The 16,673-nt window shown below is 35.7% G+C and overlaps 1 protein-coding gene across 3 annotated transcripts in view; it reads left to right on the plus strand.

Annotated features, from left to right (window-relative positions):
• Positions 1–14,175: 14,175 nt before the first annotated feature.
• Positions 14,176–16,673, plus strand: part of Gnpda2 (glucosamine-6-phosphate deaminase 2) — a 47,463-nt gene continuing 44,965 nt past the window's right edge. For 2 of the 3 annotated variants that reach the window (XM_077803097.1, XM_026387099.2), the window contains exon 1: positions 14,202–14,272. The gene's annotated coding sequence lies outside the window, so the exon portion shown is untranslated. Of the gene's footprint in view, positions 14,273–16,673 lie in introns of all 3 variants that reach the window. The other variant, XM_026387107.2, reaches the window with a different exon arrangement.

Consider the following 16,673-nt stretch of genomic DNA (forward strand, 5'->3'; position numbering starts at 1 on the left):
AGAAAAATGAACAGAAAATCAGTGAATGGTGAAGGCATTCCTGCACCCGCTGTCCGACAGGGTCACAGTGTGGGGGATCCTGCAGCAGGGCCACACCATCTGGAAATCAAAACCATGGAGAATGTTAAGTGTTTTGTTCATGATATGGATAACGGGGCATACATCAATCAATAATAATAAAAAAAAAAGTACATATTGCCTGAGATTGCAGGAAAATTCCCAGAATGAGACTAAGGCTACAATTAAGACATGCCCTGAAGTGTGTTTCAATATCTCTCAAGATACAAACAATAGTGTTATTTCTCAAGCCTAAGTAACAAGAAATATTTATCTCACAATTTACACTAAGTTAACAATTTACACTAAGACCCCCGTTCTAAAGCCAAAACCTGTGCAACAGCCTAGTTACAGAAAAACAATTGCTGTGTCAACAGTACAAGGACCACTGTATGTAGCTTACTTAATTAAAGGAAGATTATGGTATCCCCCTTGAGGACAAGAGGCTAATAAAAATACATTCCCCCCACCAACAGACGGTCCTTTGTCTTACAGAGGAATTTATGATAAAAATGGGAAACACATAGTTAATATTAATGGCAAATAGGTTGAGGCAGAGAGCCTGCCCTTTAATTAAAGAATACAAAGACATAAGACTTGGTGTACTTTGACCAAGGATCAAAGAAACTCTGTAAGAAAGCAGCAAATCGGTCATATGAAAAAAAGGAAATTACCTTGGAGATTAAAAATAAAATAATGTAAAATTAACATAGATATATTTTAGAGGTACTTCAGAGTAGTAAGCTTTTAAGTAATAGGCTTTCACTATTTTAAGTGTGTCTTGCGGGAATTTTAGATTAGAAGTAAGAAAGCTTACCAATAATCACAGATATGCTTTAAAGTTAAAGTTTAATGAAATAATTATAGATATGCTTTAAAGTTAAAAGTCAATAATAGGTCAGAAGACATGTAGTCTAGTTGCGTAGCGTAGCATCTAGTGATTGAGGTAAACATGTGAAAGCTTAGTCATGATTGGCAAAGGTTACAGGAAAATATTTTAAACAATGTACTTAATGTCTTAGGTAATCAATATATGTCAGAAAAGATTGTAACTCTTGAAAATTATGTAAATCAAAGAAGTTTTGGGCTTTGAGGCTATCTATTAACCACCTGAAAAAACACCTGCAAAAAAGGTAGTTCAAACACAAAACTATACCAAGGTATGTCATAATTACTTAAGACTATTAATCAAAAAAAATTTTTTTAAACCAACCAAAAAGGGATTCAAATGCACATTTTTTACAGAGAAACAAAGGCAAGGATCATTATAGAAGATCTCTCTTCTGAATCAATAAAAGATGGAAAGCAGTGAAAAAAAATTTTAAATGCTGAAAGAAAAAAATTATGAGCTTAGAATTCTTTGCCTGAGAAACAATTTCAGCTTTTATGTGTAAAGCACGTGTTTCATTTTCATTTTTGAAACAGAATATTACCAGAAGATATACAATACTTGAAATCTTCAAGAAAATCCTTTAAGTAGAAAAAAAATGTAAAAAGAAAAACTGACTATACAAAAAGAAATAAAGATCATCAGAAATATTTACATGGGAAATGCAAATATTTTTTTCTTGTTTCTTTCAAAAATAATTGACCATGTAAAGAAAAAATATCATGAAATTAAAAGCACATATAAAAATAAAATTTGATAACAGCACAGAAGTGGAAATATAGGATTGTAAGGTATTTAGGATGCATTAGAAGTCATGTGATATCAGTGAAGGTAGATATAAGATAAATATATGTATTATAAATCCTATAACAACCAACAAAAATGACATGACAAAGATGGTAAGACCGACTTGTAAAATACATTCAATCTATGAGAAGGTAGAAAAAAAGGAAACATAAAGTCAAATAAAACCAAATAGTAAGATGATAGATTTAACTCAGCCATATAATAATCACATTTAATATAAATTATTTAAAAATTAGACTTATAAAAAGCAATAACCCTCTGCTATAGATTGAATATGGCTTGTACTTACCCAAACTCAGGTTGAGGATTAGTCTCTAATGAGAGGTGTTGGGACCTTCAGGAAGATTAATGTTTTTCTCATAGGTATGAGTTTTCTCTTATGGCACTGGATTGATCATAATAACAGAGGGCTGTTATAAAGCAAGCCTGATACCTCCTCTTATGTCTCTTTCCTACATGCGTTCCCTCTGTTCATGTCTGCTTCCCCATTTGGATTCATTGTCATGATGTGACCCAGCACAAGGCCCTCACCATGGAAATGACCAGGTGCTAGTATCATGCTCTTGTACTTACAGAACCCAAATTGTAAGCTAAATCAACCTCTTTCTCTTTTAAAACACCAATCCTCATGTATATTGTTATAGTGACAGAATATGGACCAAGACAATGATTATAAGCTGCTTACAAGAAATCAACTTTAATGCAAATACATTAATAGGATTAAAGTAAAATAACAAAAAAAAATACCATGTGAACAGTAGTTGAAAGAAAATTGGAATGGTGATATTAACATAAGATGAAGAAGATTTCAAAGGAAAAAATTATTACTTTGGATACAAACAAGATTCTTTCATAATGATAAAGTAGTCAACTCATAAACCAAAATATTTATATACCTAGTAATAAAGTTTAGAAGGTTTGGAAGACATAAAACAAACACTGATAATACAGCATGAATAAACAGACAATTTCATTTTACCTCTTTAAAATGCCAAGCCACTCATAAATTGATAGAACAAGTAGATATAAAGTCAGTAAGGATGCAGAAGACTTAAATATTGTAAAATCCAATACATATAAAATAAATAAAAAGATTGAATTAGACACCAAAAAACTTACACACAAAAAAGCCAAATAATAGTTCGCTGGCAAATTCTAAGAATAATTTACATAAATTCTTCTCAAGATTTGACTTAGAAGAGGAGAGCATTCTTCCTAATTCATTCTAAGAAGCCAGTATTACCCTGGTTCAAAGCTAAGCGAGATATTCCAAGAAAACTATAGATTAGTAACAATTAGAAGTATAGCTGCAAAAATCCCCAACAAAACGTTAGCAAACCAAATACAACTGCCTATGAAAAGGATTATACATTGCCAAATGGAATTTCTCCCAGGCATGTAATGTTGTTTCAAACTATGAAAATCAACATGAACACTATTTTATAGAATAAAACCAAATAGTTATCTAAAAAAAAAAGCCAAATAGTTATCTCCGTAGACATATTAAAAAATCCAATACCCTTTCATAACAAAAGCACTCAACAAACTTAGAAGAAGAATTCCTCAACCCAACAAAAAGTGCCCATAAGAATACAGTTAACAGTACACTTAATAGCAAAAGACTGAGAGATTTTCAGGACAAAATGAAGATGCCCATTCTTGTCACTTCTATCTTACATTTCTGTGGAAGAATATAATAAATAATAAATAAGCAAGAAAATGAAATAATAGTCATTCAGATTGGAAGGTAGTAAAATTGTTTCCATCTGAAGAAGCATAATAATTTATATGGAAAACACTAAAGAATTAATATGCATGAGTGCATGTGCACACAGGTATACACACATGATTAGCACTAATAAGTTAATTCAGCAAAGTTACAGGACATGAGATCTATATTTAAAAATCGGTTGTATTTTTTTACACTATGAAATAAAAACACAAATGTTAAGAGGGATCCAAGATGGCAGGCCAGAGGAAGGCAGCATTCTGTGTCACTTTGTGACCTGGGACTTAAGTAGTGAGAATACCGCTTCTCCGTGAGCGATATTCCTGCTCCCACACAGGTGAGATAAAGAGAAAGACCAGGCCCTCAGATCACATGAGTAAGTCCAAAAAGAGATCCTTGAGGTGTAGTCAGCCTTCGGGGATCAGAGGGTCCCATACTCCACTTCCAGGTGCCCTCCAACCAGGACCAACCCTCCCACCCTTGTTACCTTCACAATCCTGAGGACGGAGATACCAGCTAATAACAGACAACAGCACCTAACAACAGACAACACCACCTATTGGATGAGAAGGGAAGCAAGAAGGATACTGATCTCCAACCAAAACAATCCCTCTTTCTTCATTCAAGATTTTTTTCTTCTTCTCTCTATTCTCTCGCCCTTACATCCCCAACATATGTGAAACCAAGTACTATGCTTGAATTAGGATTTTGAGGACTGGGACATCTGAATTGTATTTTACAGTTGTGTTGTACATTCCTTTTTCTTTTTTTTCCATCATTTTTTACTATTTTAACTTTTTTTTATTTTTCTTGATATATGTGTGTGTTTGTTTTACGTAATCTATGGTCTTCCAACATACTTGTCTACCCCAAATTACTTCCTCTCTATTCTCCTGCTATTAACCTCTTCTTTAGATTTCTCTTTCACACTTCCTAAGATATAATAACTCTATATCTTCACCTCCTACCTCCTCAGCATATCATCCTACACCTCCCCCCTGTTTTTTTCTCCACCATCAGAAATTGTAAACCCTTTTACAAACCTAATGATTATATTGTAGATAATAAATGAATTCACATTTTGTACATTGTAAACAAACTGTAAATATCTTAATAGCAAATATTTGTTTTTAGGATGTATATTGTTTATATTGGGATCTGATAACATTCCCTTCACCTCAAAGGAGAGGTATTGGAACCCTACAGGGGCACTATAATGCCTCAAATCCACAGTGCCTGAAGGGAAGACACACAAGCAACATGAAAAGAGAAGGGAAGAAAGTGCCTCAAACCAATCAAGACACCACATTATTCAAATCCATGGACAGCACAGCAGACGGAATTACAGAGAAGGAGTTCAGGTTGTACATAATTAAAATGTTCTGTGAATTAAAGGATGATATAAGAGAGCAAATATGTGCAGCAAAAGATCATTTTGACAAAGATCTACATAAACAAATACAGGAAGCAAAAGATTATTTCAATAGGGAGATAGAGGTTCTAAGAAAAAAAACAAACAGAAATCCTTGAAATGAAAGAAGCAATAAACAAAATTAAAAGTTCAATTGAAAGCATCACCAACAGGTTAGAGCACTTGGAAGACAGGACCTCAAACAATGAAGACAAAATATATACTCTTAAAAGAATGTGGACAACACAGTGAAAATGGTAAAAAAAAAAAAAAAAAAAAAATGAGCAGAACATTTGAGAAATATGGGATAGCATAAAGTCCAAATTTAAGAGTTATTGGGATAGAGAAAGGTATAAAGTTCCAAACCAAAGGAATGAATGTTCTATTCAATGGAATAATATCAGAAAATTTTCCAAACATGAAGAATGAATTGGAAAACCAAATTCAAGAGGCTTACAGGATGCCAAATGTACAAAATCACAACAGATCCACACCAAGGCACATTACAATGGAAAGGCCTAACATACAGAATAAGGAGAGAATATTAAAAACCATGAATGAAAGAAATCAGATTACATATAGGGCAAAACCGATTATATTATGTGCAGGTTTTTTTCAACCCAGACCCTGAAAGCTAGAAGATCCTAGAACAACATATATCAAGCTCTAAAAAGATGCAAACCAAGAATCTTATATCCAGCAAAATTAAGCTTTAGATTTGATGATGAAATAAAAACCTTCCATGATAAACAAAAACTAAAAGAATTTACAACTCAAAAGCCTGCACTACAAAATATTCTCAGCAAAATATTCTATGAAGAGGAATTGAAAAACAACAATAAAAGTTAGCAAAGGGAGGTATTACACTAAAGAAAAAAACTAATAAAATGGGGAAACCAACTCAAGTTAAATATGAAAACTAAATAAAAATGGCTGGTAATACAAATCATGTCTCAATAATAACCCTGAATGTTAATGGCCTGAACTCACTAATAAAAAGACATAGACTGGCAGATTGTATTAAAAAAAAAAAAGACCAACAATATGCTGCCTCCAAGAGACTCATCTCATAGAAAAAGACATCCACAGACTAAAGGTGAAAGCTTGGTAAAAATCATACCACTCACATGCACTTCAGAAGCAAGCAAGGGTTTCCATCTCATATCAAAAAAGTAGACTTCAAGCCAAAGTTAATAAAAAGGGATAGAGAAGGATATTTCATACTGCTTAAGGGAAACATTCATCAACAAGACAATAACAATAATAAACTTATATGCCTCAAACAATGGAACATCCACATTCATCAAACACACTCTTTGTCAAGTTCAAGAGTCAAGTTGACCACAACACAATAATTCTGGGTGACTTTAACACATCTCTTTCACCACTGGATAGACCTGCCAATCAAAATCTGAACAAAGAAACTATAGAACTCAATAATGCAATCAATAACTTAGACTTAACTAACATATATAGAGTATTTCATCCTTCAATGAACAAATAAACTTTCTTCTCAGCAGCACATGGATTCTTTCTTTAGAATAGACCATATATTATGCCACAAAGCAACTCTTAGCAAATATAAAAAAGTACAGATACTACCCTGCATTCTATCAGATCATAATGGAATTAAATTAGAAATCAATGATAAAATAAAAAATAAAAGCTACTCCAACACCTGGAGTCTAAATTATATGCTACTAAATGAACAATGGATTGCAAAAGACATCAAGGAGGAGATTTAAAAATTCTAAGAGGTGAATGAGAACACAGATACAATGTATCAAAATCTCTAGGACACTATGAAGGCAAATTCAAAAGGAAAATTTGTTGCATGGAGTTCATTCCACAAAAGAAAAAAAAAGTCAACAAATGAATGATTTAACATTACATCTCAAAGCCCTAGAAAAAGAAAAACAAATCAACACCGAAAGCAGTAGAAGACAGAAAGTAATTAAAATCAGAGCTGAAATCAGTGAAATTGAAACAATTGAAAAAACTGACAAAACAAAAAGTTGGTTATTTGAAAAAATAAATGAAATAGATAAACACCTGGCTGTGCTAACAAAGAGAAAAAGAAAGAAAACTCAAATTACTACAGTACAATATGAAGAAGAAAATATCACAACAGACACATCTGAAATACAGAAGATAATTAGAAACTATTTTGAAAACTTGTCCTCCAATAAAATAGAAAATATTGAAGGCATTGACAAATTTCTAGAGTCATATGATTTGCCCAAATTGAATCAGGATGATATACACAATTTAAACAGATCAATTTCAAGTCATGAAATACAAGATGCCATCAGAAGCCTAAAAACCAAGAAAAGCCCAGGACAGGATGTATACACAGTCAAGTTCTATAAGACCTTTAACGAAGAACTAATACAAATATTCTTCAATTTATTTCAGGAAATAGAAAAAGAGGGAGAATTTCCAAACTCATTCTATGAGGCCAATATCACTCTGATTCCAAAATCAGGCAAAGACACATCAAAGAAAGAAAACTTCAGATCAATATCTCTAATGAACATAGATGCAAAAATTCTCAATAAAATTCTGACTAATCAAAAACATATCACAAAGATAGTGCAACATGATCAAGTGTGGTTCATCCCAGGGATGCAAGGTTGATTCAACATTTGGAAATCAATAAATGTAATTCATCACATCAATAGAATTAAAGATAAGAACCATATGATCATCTCAATAGATGCAGAAAAAGCATTCAACAAAATATAGCACTCCTTCATGTTCAAAACCCTAGAATAACTAGGAATAACAAGAACATATCTGATCATTGTAGAAGCTGTCAATGCCAAGCCCCAGGTCAACATCATTCTGAATAGAGAAAAATTGAAAGCATTCCTGCTGAGAGCCATAGCTAAGTAAGCATGACGCATGGCATGACCCAGGTCATTTGCAGTGACATTGCATGAAAGGTGACCTTGCTCAAGGACCAGGGCGGATCTGGGTTTAGGGCGGATCAGGGTTTAGGGCGCTCCTAGGGTTTAGGGCGGTTCCAGGTTTAAGGTGGGCCCTGCTGGGAATAGGGCGTATCCTGCTGCCTCAGGCGCCCAACCCGCTCCTTGAGTTCCCGTTGAGTTCTCGCGGGATTCACAGAGTATTTTGGGATGCAGAGCCCAGTGGAAGCAGGGATTTCCCCAGAACGTGCGCATAGGGTGCCGGTGACAGTTCGGGAATAAAGAGTTGCTGTTTGAATCTACAAGGTGTGAGTGGCTCGTGATTTTGTGCCCAGCCAGACTGCGGCACATTCCCTCTAAAAACTGGAACAAGACAGGGATGCCCTCTTTCACCACTTATATTTAATATAGTTCTTGAAACACTGGCCAAAGCAATTTAAACAGATGAAAGAAATTAAACAGCTATAGGTAGAAAAAAAAGAACTCAAATTAGCACTATTTGCTGACGATATGATTCTATACCTCGAAGACCCCAAAAATTCCACCAGAAAACTTGTAGAACTAGTAAATGAATTCAGCAAAGTATCAAGATATAAGATCAACACCCATAAATCAAAGGCATTCCTATATATCAGTGACAAATGCTCTGAAAAAGAAACTAGGAAAACTATCTCATTGACAATAGCCTCAAAAAAAAAAAAAAAAACTTGAGAATCAAGCTAACAAAAGAGGTAAAAGACCTCTACAATGAAAGCTGCAGAACACTAAAGAAAGAAATTAAAGAAGACCTTAGAAGATGGAAAGATCTCCCCTGTTCTTGGATAGGCAGAATTAATATTGTCAAACTGACAGTACTACTAAACACTGTTATACAGATTTATCTGTTATACATATTTAATGTAATTCCAATAAAAATCCCAATGACATTCCTCACAGAAATAAGCAAGAGACCCAGAATAGCTAAAGCAATCCTTAGCAGAAAGAGAGAAGCAGGCGGCATCGCTATACCAGAACTTAAACTATACTACAGAGCAATAGAACCAAAAACAGCATGATATTTGTACCAAAATAGACTGGTAGTCCAATGGTACAGAATAGAGAATACAGAGACTAACCCATATAATTATAGTTATCTTATATTAGACAAAGGTGCCAAAAAACATGCATTGGAGAAAAGATAGCCTCTTCGATAAATTGTGCTGGGAAAACTGGAAATCCATATGCAACAAAATGAAATTAAATCCCTATCTCTCACCATGCACAAAACTCAACTTAAAATAGATCAGGGAATTAAAATAGACCTAGAATTAAAGCAGAGACCCTGCATCTAATAGAAAAAAAAAGTAGGCTCAAATTTCATCATATTTGATTAGGCCCCTGTTTCCTTAATAAGATTCCTGTAGTGCAAGAATTAAAATCAAGAATTAATAAATTGGATGGATTAAAACTAAAAAACTTCTCAGCAAAAGAAACAATAAGTGAGGTGAATAGAGAGCATACAGCTTGGGAGCAAATTTTTATCACTTGCATATCAGATAGAGCACTAATCTCTAGAGTATATAAAAAAGTCCAAAATCTAAACACCAAAAAAACAAATAACTCAATCAATAAATGGGCCAAGGAACTGAACAGACACTTAACAGAAGGTGATATAGCATCAATCCACAAATATATGAAATAATGTTCAACATCTCTAGCAATTAGAGAAATGTAAATCAAAACTACTCTAACATTTCATCTCACTCCAGTCAGAATGGCAGCTATTAAGAATAAAAATGACGATAATTGTTGGCAAGGATGTGGGGGGGAAAGGCACACTCATGCTTTGTTGTGTGGGACTGCAAAAAGGTGCAGATAATATAGAAATCAGTATGGAGATTCCTTGAACAACTGGGAATGGAACCACCATTTGACCCAGCTATCCCACTCCTCTGTCTATACCCAAAGGACTTAAACACAGCATAATAGAGGGACACACCACACCAATGTTTATTGCAGCACAATTCACAATAGCTAAACTGGGAACCAACTGCCACAGTCTAGCTGGGCACAAAATAACTGAGCCACCACAAAAGCCTTGTAGATTCCAACAGCAACTCTTTATTTCCGAACTCTCACCGGCACTCTACATGCACGTTCTGGGAAAATAACACACACTCCACTGGGCTCTGCGTCCCAAATACCCTCTGAATCCCACAATAACTCAACAAGAACTCAAGGAGTGGGCGCCTGAGGCAGCAGGATACACCCTATTCCCAGCAGGATCCACCCTAAACCTGGATCCACCCTAATTGAGCAGGATCCACCCTAAACCCTGAGCTGCCCTAATCCCTGAGCAAGGTCACCTTTCATGCAATGTCACTGCAAATGACTTGGGTCCAAGGCAAGCCCATTTCCACAATGGAGAGTCCTCCCTCTAAGCAACATTGGGTAGGCTGACAAGGAAATTGCCATGCGTCATTCCTACTTGGCTATGGTTCTCAGCAACCAACCTAGATGTCCTTCAGTAGATGAATGGATAAAGAAAATGTGGTATATATACACAATGGAATATTACTCAGCAATGAAAGAGAATAAATCATGGCATTTGCAGGTAAATGGATGTTTGGAGTTGGAGAATGTAATGCTAAGTGAAGTTAGCCAATCCCCCAAACCAACTGCCCAATATTTTCTCTGATACAAGGAGGCTGATTCATAGTGGGGTTAGGAGGGGGAGCATGGGAGGATTAGAAAAACTCTAAATAGGGAAAAGGGGTGGGAGAAAAAGGGAGGGGCTATCAGGGTAGACAAGACAGTGGAATAAGATGAACGACATTACCCTAAATACATGTATGAAGACATGAATGGTGTGACTATACTTTATATACAATCAGAGATATGAAAAATTGTGCTTTATATGTGTAATATGAATTATAATGCATTCTGCTATCATAACAAACTAGAATAATTTTTTTTAAAAAATGCAAATGTGAAGTTAATGCAACAATTCCATTTGTAACAGCAAATGTGCATGACTTTTAAACTAAAAACTGCAAAACACTGCTAAAACATTAAAGAGAAGTAAGATAAAAGCCACCTGGTATTCTTGGTTTGGTAAACTTAGTAGAATTAAGACACCAATACTTTGTAAATTGATATGTATACTCAGTGCAATTACTACAGAATTCCAATGACTTTATTTTTTTCAGAAATTATGAACATTGATCCTAAAACTCATATGAAAATGCAAGTGAATTCAAAATAAGCAAATAATCTTTGGAAAGAAGAAAAGACATTGAAAATTCCTATTTCCAGATCGTAAGCCCTACTACAAAGCTAACATAATCAAGATGGTGTAGTATTGACATAAAGAAAGACATACAACTCAATGGAATAGAATTGAGAGTTTATGTGTTTATGGTCAACTGATTTTCAAGAAGAGTGTCAATACCATTTAATGAGGAACAATCATCTTTTTAATGCATGGTGCCATGACAACCAACATCCACATGTAAAAACAAGAGCTAGCTGGACCCCTACTATACTTTAAACAACTCAAAGTTCTAAATTTAAAGAGAAAAAGTTCTAAAAATTTTAGAATGGAACATAGGTGTAAATCTTCTTGTCCTCCTATTGGACAGTAATTTCTTAGACATCACAACAAAAAACAAAAAGTAGATAAATTGTACTTCACCAAATTAAAGAAAGTGGAAAGACAAACCACAGGTTGGGAGATAATGTGTATAAACTATATATCTGATAAAAGTCTATTACCAAAGATACATAAAGAACTCTTTCAACCCAACAATAAAAAAGATTAATTTAAAAATTGACAAAGGATTTGTATATATTCTCCAAAGAAGATGCAGAAACAGCAATAATCATAGAAAAATATATTTAATATCATCAGTCTTCAGGGAAATGCATACCAAAACCACCTCAGCCCTGTTCCCTGAGCCCCATTTTTATTTATTAATTAATTTATTTATTAATGCAGAAAACAACAATTTTGTTTTGGTTAATTTGTTTTTCTGTTTCTTTAGTCACTTCAGTTGCACATTCTGACAATTCTGAGCATCTCCCTTCAGTTAAGGTAAGAAGGCTCCTGCAAGTCTACGTGATCGGAGGCATCTTTCCCGGAGTTCTCTCTCTGACATCTACCACAGTGTATCTCACTTGTGTGTCCTTGGTCATCAGCATTTATTCCCACTGGTATCTGATGACCATGTTTTGTCTACTGGCCTTCATTAGCATAAGGCATACAGACTGAAACATCACTTTAGGCTCCTCCTCAGATAACTTCAAGTTCTTTGTCTGATAACTTCAAGTTCTTTGTCAGATAACTGCTGGTCCTATCTCATCTACCAAGGATATAAGGTATTACTGCTCTCTGATATTTCTCTCATGTCACCTATATAGCTGTCTATATTCTACTATTCCTATGCTGTTCTAATTCTGCCACTCTCCTGAATTACAGCCTGTTAAAGCTTTTCTAGCAAACTCTTGAAACTAAACCTTGGTTCAGGGAATATTTCTGTTAAACTTTCCATTTCTTGGGATTTTATCTGAAAGACAAGATATGGGTCTTTTTTTTATGGATGTTATCTCCACACATAAAGACCTGTCTTAAATAAAGACTCATGACTGAGACTACTTTGCATTATTTGGAGTTACTGAGTGATGAGGCAGTAATGATTTATATCTGCATTCCCATCATTCTTTTAGTTCCCAAATGGCAGGGCCTATACTTCTGTTTTACTCCTGATGGCATCTGGCATAATAGTCATTCAATATTTACCAAGCAAATATTTACTAATATTTACCTAAGTATTGGATAGACAAATGATGACTCAACTTACATGTCCCTGCCGTTGTCCAAAACAAATTTATTGCCTACTATTAAAGATTTTGCTTTTGACTGCAGTGACTTCTTGGAACATACAGCATGGCAGATGGGTTGCAAGAGATGAGAAACACAAGCCTAAGAAAAGAGTCTATGGGACATGATACAGTGTGATCAAGAAGAAATTAACCAGTCAGTACTTACAGCATAGGCAAATTTATTTTTCTAAATTAAAGAAGTAAAACAATGAAGAAAGAAAATATTTCAGAAATGTCTTTCTATGCATAAGTAATATTTCCCACTTTTTTTTTTCTTGTGTTTCTGGATATTGAACCCAAATAGGGCCTGCTCATGTTATGCAAGAGCTCTACACTGAGCTAAATCCCTAGCCCTTTTAAATACTTTTCTATTTGAGACAAGATCTTACTAAGTTGGCCAGGCTGGGCTATAACTTGTGATCCTCCTATCTCAACTCTGGAGGAGCTGGTATTACATGTATGCTATCATGCTGTGCCAAAGTGCTTTTATTACTTGCAGGTCTTTCTGACCAAAATAGATGCAAATAAATATTTGTTAGATGACAAATGATAGCACTGGGAAGATGTTAAAAGTTGCTATGGTAAATGAGCTCAAAGCTATAGTGAAAAGAAACCTTGTCCTGTAACAATAATGAAAAACTCGGGTATTTGAAGTCATATCGGTAGGAATGGAACATCCCACTCTGCTTGAGGACATAAGCAAAGATTGGTATATGACCCAGAGAAACAGCCTGGACTTATAACTTAAGATCATAAGTTAGAGGACATAACATTTCACATTTACCTTAATTTTGTAGTTTTTATAGGATCTTGAGTCTGTCATTCACAGACAGTAGTCAGTGTATTGTTTTTGACAGAACCATAAATGGTTTTTAGTGAGACATGGTGAGGACAAGAGATTTTTGTCCTTTTGAGTAATTGTTACTTGCTTAACAATAACTTTCTTCTCCTGTACAAAGATTAGTGACATCTACTCAAAGTTGATTTCTGTTTCCTTTATGCTTTGTTCAGAATCATTCAGCACAAGCCATATACACCACTCTAATATCCTCTGTTTCCTATTTTTTAAGACACTCCTGGGTTTCCCATGGTTTATGGTTTGCCTTTCTTGAAACTTAACTTTGATGAGCTTTTACGATACAAAAGACAGTGACAGTATGTTTGCAATGGCTTGGGGTGGCGAGATGAATTCATACTGCCCATTATTTTAAAAATTAATCTATGAGCATTATTGTCCTGCATGGGAAATATCATAAATATTATAAATTTAAGGAATCTAATGCAGTTCAATCTCTGAGAGGCAAGAGAAACAAAAGAAGAAAGAGAGGGAAAAAAATGAAACCAGTGTCTACAGAATACCCCAGGAACCCAAGACCGCCAGGTAGGAAGTGGTTAGTCCGCACTAAACTTGCTTTTCCAACCAGAAGCTTGGAGGCAGTGCGCATGCGCAGGACTCCGCTCCCTTAGCTGGGTCTCATCTGCATCCGGGTCCTCGGGCTTCGCCCTCCCAGTGCCGGCTGGGGTCGCTCGCGGGTTGCTGAGTGCTGCTGTTTCCCGCTGTTCCAGCCTCGGAAAAGCCAGAGAGTCCGCTGGTGAGTTGGGGGATCCGTCCTAGGAGGGAACTTGGGCGGGGACCTGGCTAGCGGTTAGCCTGTGGAGCTTTGTGCCTTGATAGACCAGGGCCGGGTTGGGGTCCCTGGAGGCTCGGGGCGGGGGACCTGTGGTTCCCCGGCCTAGACCCTTTCGAACCTGGCTGGTCGTCCTCTCCGGAATTGGGACACCAATTCCTTGTCCCCTTCTCTCGCGCGCCTTTCTCAGGACTCTTCTCCCGACATTTTTAGAAATTCGTAACAGCCATCTTCATTTGCATTCGCTGTAGTTTGCGGAATGACTGGGCCCAGCCAGTCACGCATTTGAGGTGGGCTGCGGACCTCACGGTCCGGAGAAGCCACAGGCTTCTCCGCTGCTTCTCCCAGCTCTTCAGGATCCTGCGCCTGCCGGTATGGCCAGGCCGCCCATGCTGCTTTTCTGGTCCAAGCTTCAGAAACCTTTTCAGATCAGGTACAGGGTGCAGTAGGGAGAAGCTTAGAACAGAGATGTCTAGATTCTTGTTCTGGCCATTCCACTAACTAGCAGTGTAACTTAAGTGTTATAGAAGTTCCCATCCAGCTCTCAAGTTCACAGGTTTGTGTTCAGCTGCCAGTTCCCTAACTGATGCACATCAGAAATGAATCAGCACCTGCTGGAAGGGTTGGTGCTGTATTGTTTTTTTTAAATGCCTTCTGGTCACAATGCTGGAGAATTCCATGAAGCCCAGCAGTTTGGATCTCTGAAGACTGGCAAAAAACGAAAAGGGCACATCTTAAAATTTTGAAGACTTTCTTTCCTCCGGGTGAGGTGATTTGTTTAGGACTTTTGGAGGTGAAGTCTATGCCCTGTAGAGAGTTACAAGTAAACAAACAAGCCAGGTGTGGTGGTCCACACCTGTAATCCCAGTGACTTGGGAAGCTGAAGCAGGAGGATTGCAAATTCAAGACCAGCGTGAGCAATGTAGACCCATCTCAAATTTAAAAAAAGGACTGTCAATGCGGTTTAGTGTTAAGATGCTCAAGGGTTCAGTCCCCAGTGCTCCCCCAAAACGGGAGGGGGGAGGGGGGGACAAACAAACACTTGCTTATACCTTGCTTTGAGAGACTTGCTTGAATCTTTTTGCAATTAAATATATTGTGTTCTTTTTTCAAATTTAACCCAATTCTAAGAATCACCTATGATATATCTGCAGCTTTCTTAGGCTCCCATTTCACATATGTTGAAATACTGCCTAGAAAGAGGGGCCTAAGTATCTGTATTTTTAACAAACATCTTAAGTGATTCTCAACCAATATGGCATATTTGGAGAACCAGTCTTTGAGTCACATACACCTCCACCTCTGTCTAAAACTATTTAATAGCTTTAAGAACTTTAGCAATAAATCTCTTAGAGTTGCAGTTTTCTTCATTTGAAAAGAAAGGATGATAATTTCAACCTCAGGAATTATTGTTTCTATGGCCTTTGTGTCTATTGAACCAAGCATAGTGCTTAGCATATAGTAGATTTTCATAACTTGGATAAGGTAAGAAAATAGTATGCCCAGGACGTAGAAGAAACTTGAAAAGATCTAATGTCCTTCCTGCTCCTTACAGCTTTTTTTTTTTCTTTTTATTAAAAGCTTGCAGACTATTCTTCTTAGAAGTAAATATATATCTTTGATGATCATATCAGCCAGCAATTATTTTTCCTTTTTTGGTGTGATTATAAAATTATTTTTGATATTAGGTTATTGATAAAAGGAAGATGAGTCCATTTGTTTGGCTGAATTTGACAGTATAAATGCTATTTACATCTTGTTATGCTAGAATTCTAGATTATGGTGGTCATAATTTTTATTGTTTTGTCAGAATTCTAACTATATTCATTGAAATAAGATCTTTTTTGACTTATTAATTTAAAACATTTGACTTAATACTCTGAAAAGTGTGTGGGTGCAGAACTCAGTAATGCTGAAGCCATGTCAAAAGGATTGGTGTTAATGAATGACCCATTTAAATATAAAACTAAGAATTAAAATCTAAGAATTAATATAGAATATTGTGTACATGTTATAAATCTTTGCTATATAAAAATCGCATTTCTGCATAAATCAAGAGATGTGAATTAGTGTTAAAAATGCTAAAATCCACATTTTCATGATAGATCAATCCATAACTCATTTCAGTATCCATATAATAATTTTTCTTTAATCTTTTAAAACCTAAAATTGGTTTTTGTGAAGCATCCCCCCCCAGTTCAGCAGTTTCTTTAGTTTACTTTGTTTTCTTCTGTTTATTTGCTTTTTATTAAAAGTAGCATGTCTAATATTATCTCATTCTTAAAAATTATTTATTTGCATTGGTATCTGCAATGATATATACCTAGCGATGAGAATTATTTCTGAGTAGTGAGTGGGATTTAAA

The sequence above is a fragment of the Urocitellus parryii genome, chromosome 10, assembly GCF_045843805.1.
Source record: "Urocitellus parryii isolate mUroPar1 chromosome 10, mUroPar1.hap1, whole genome shotgun sequence".
NCBI lineage: Eukaryota > Metazoa > Chordata > Mammalia > Rodentia > Sciuridae > Urocitellus > Urocitellus parryii.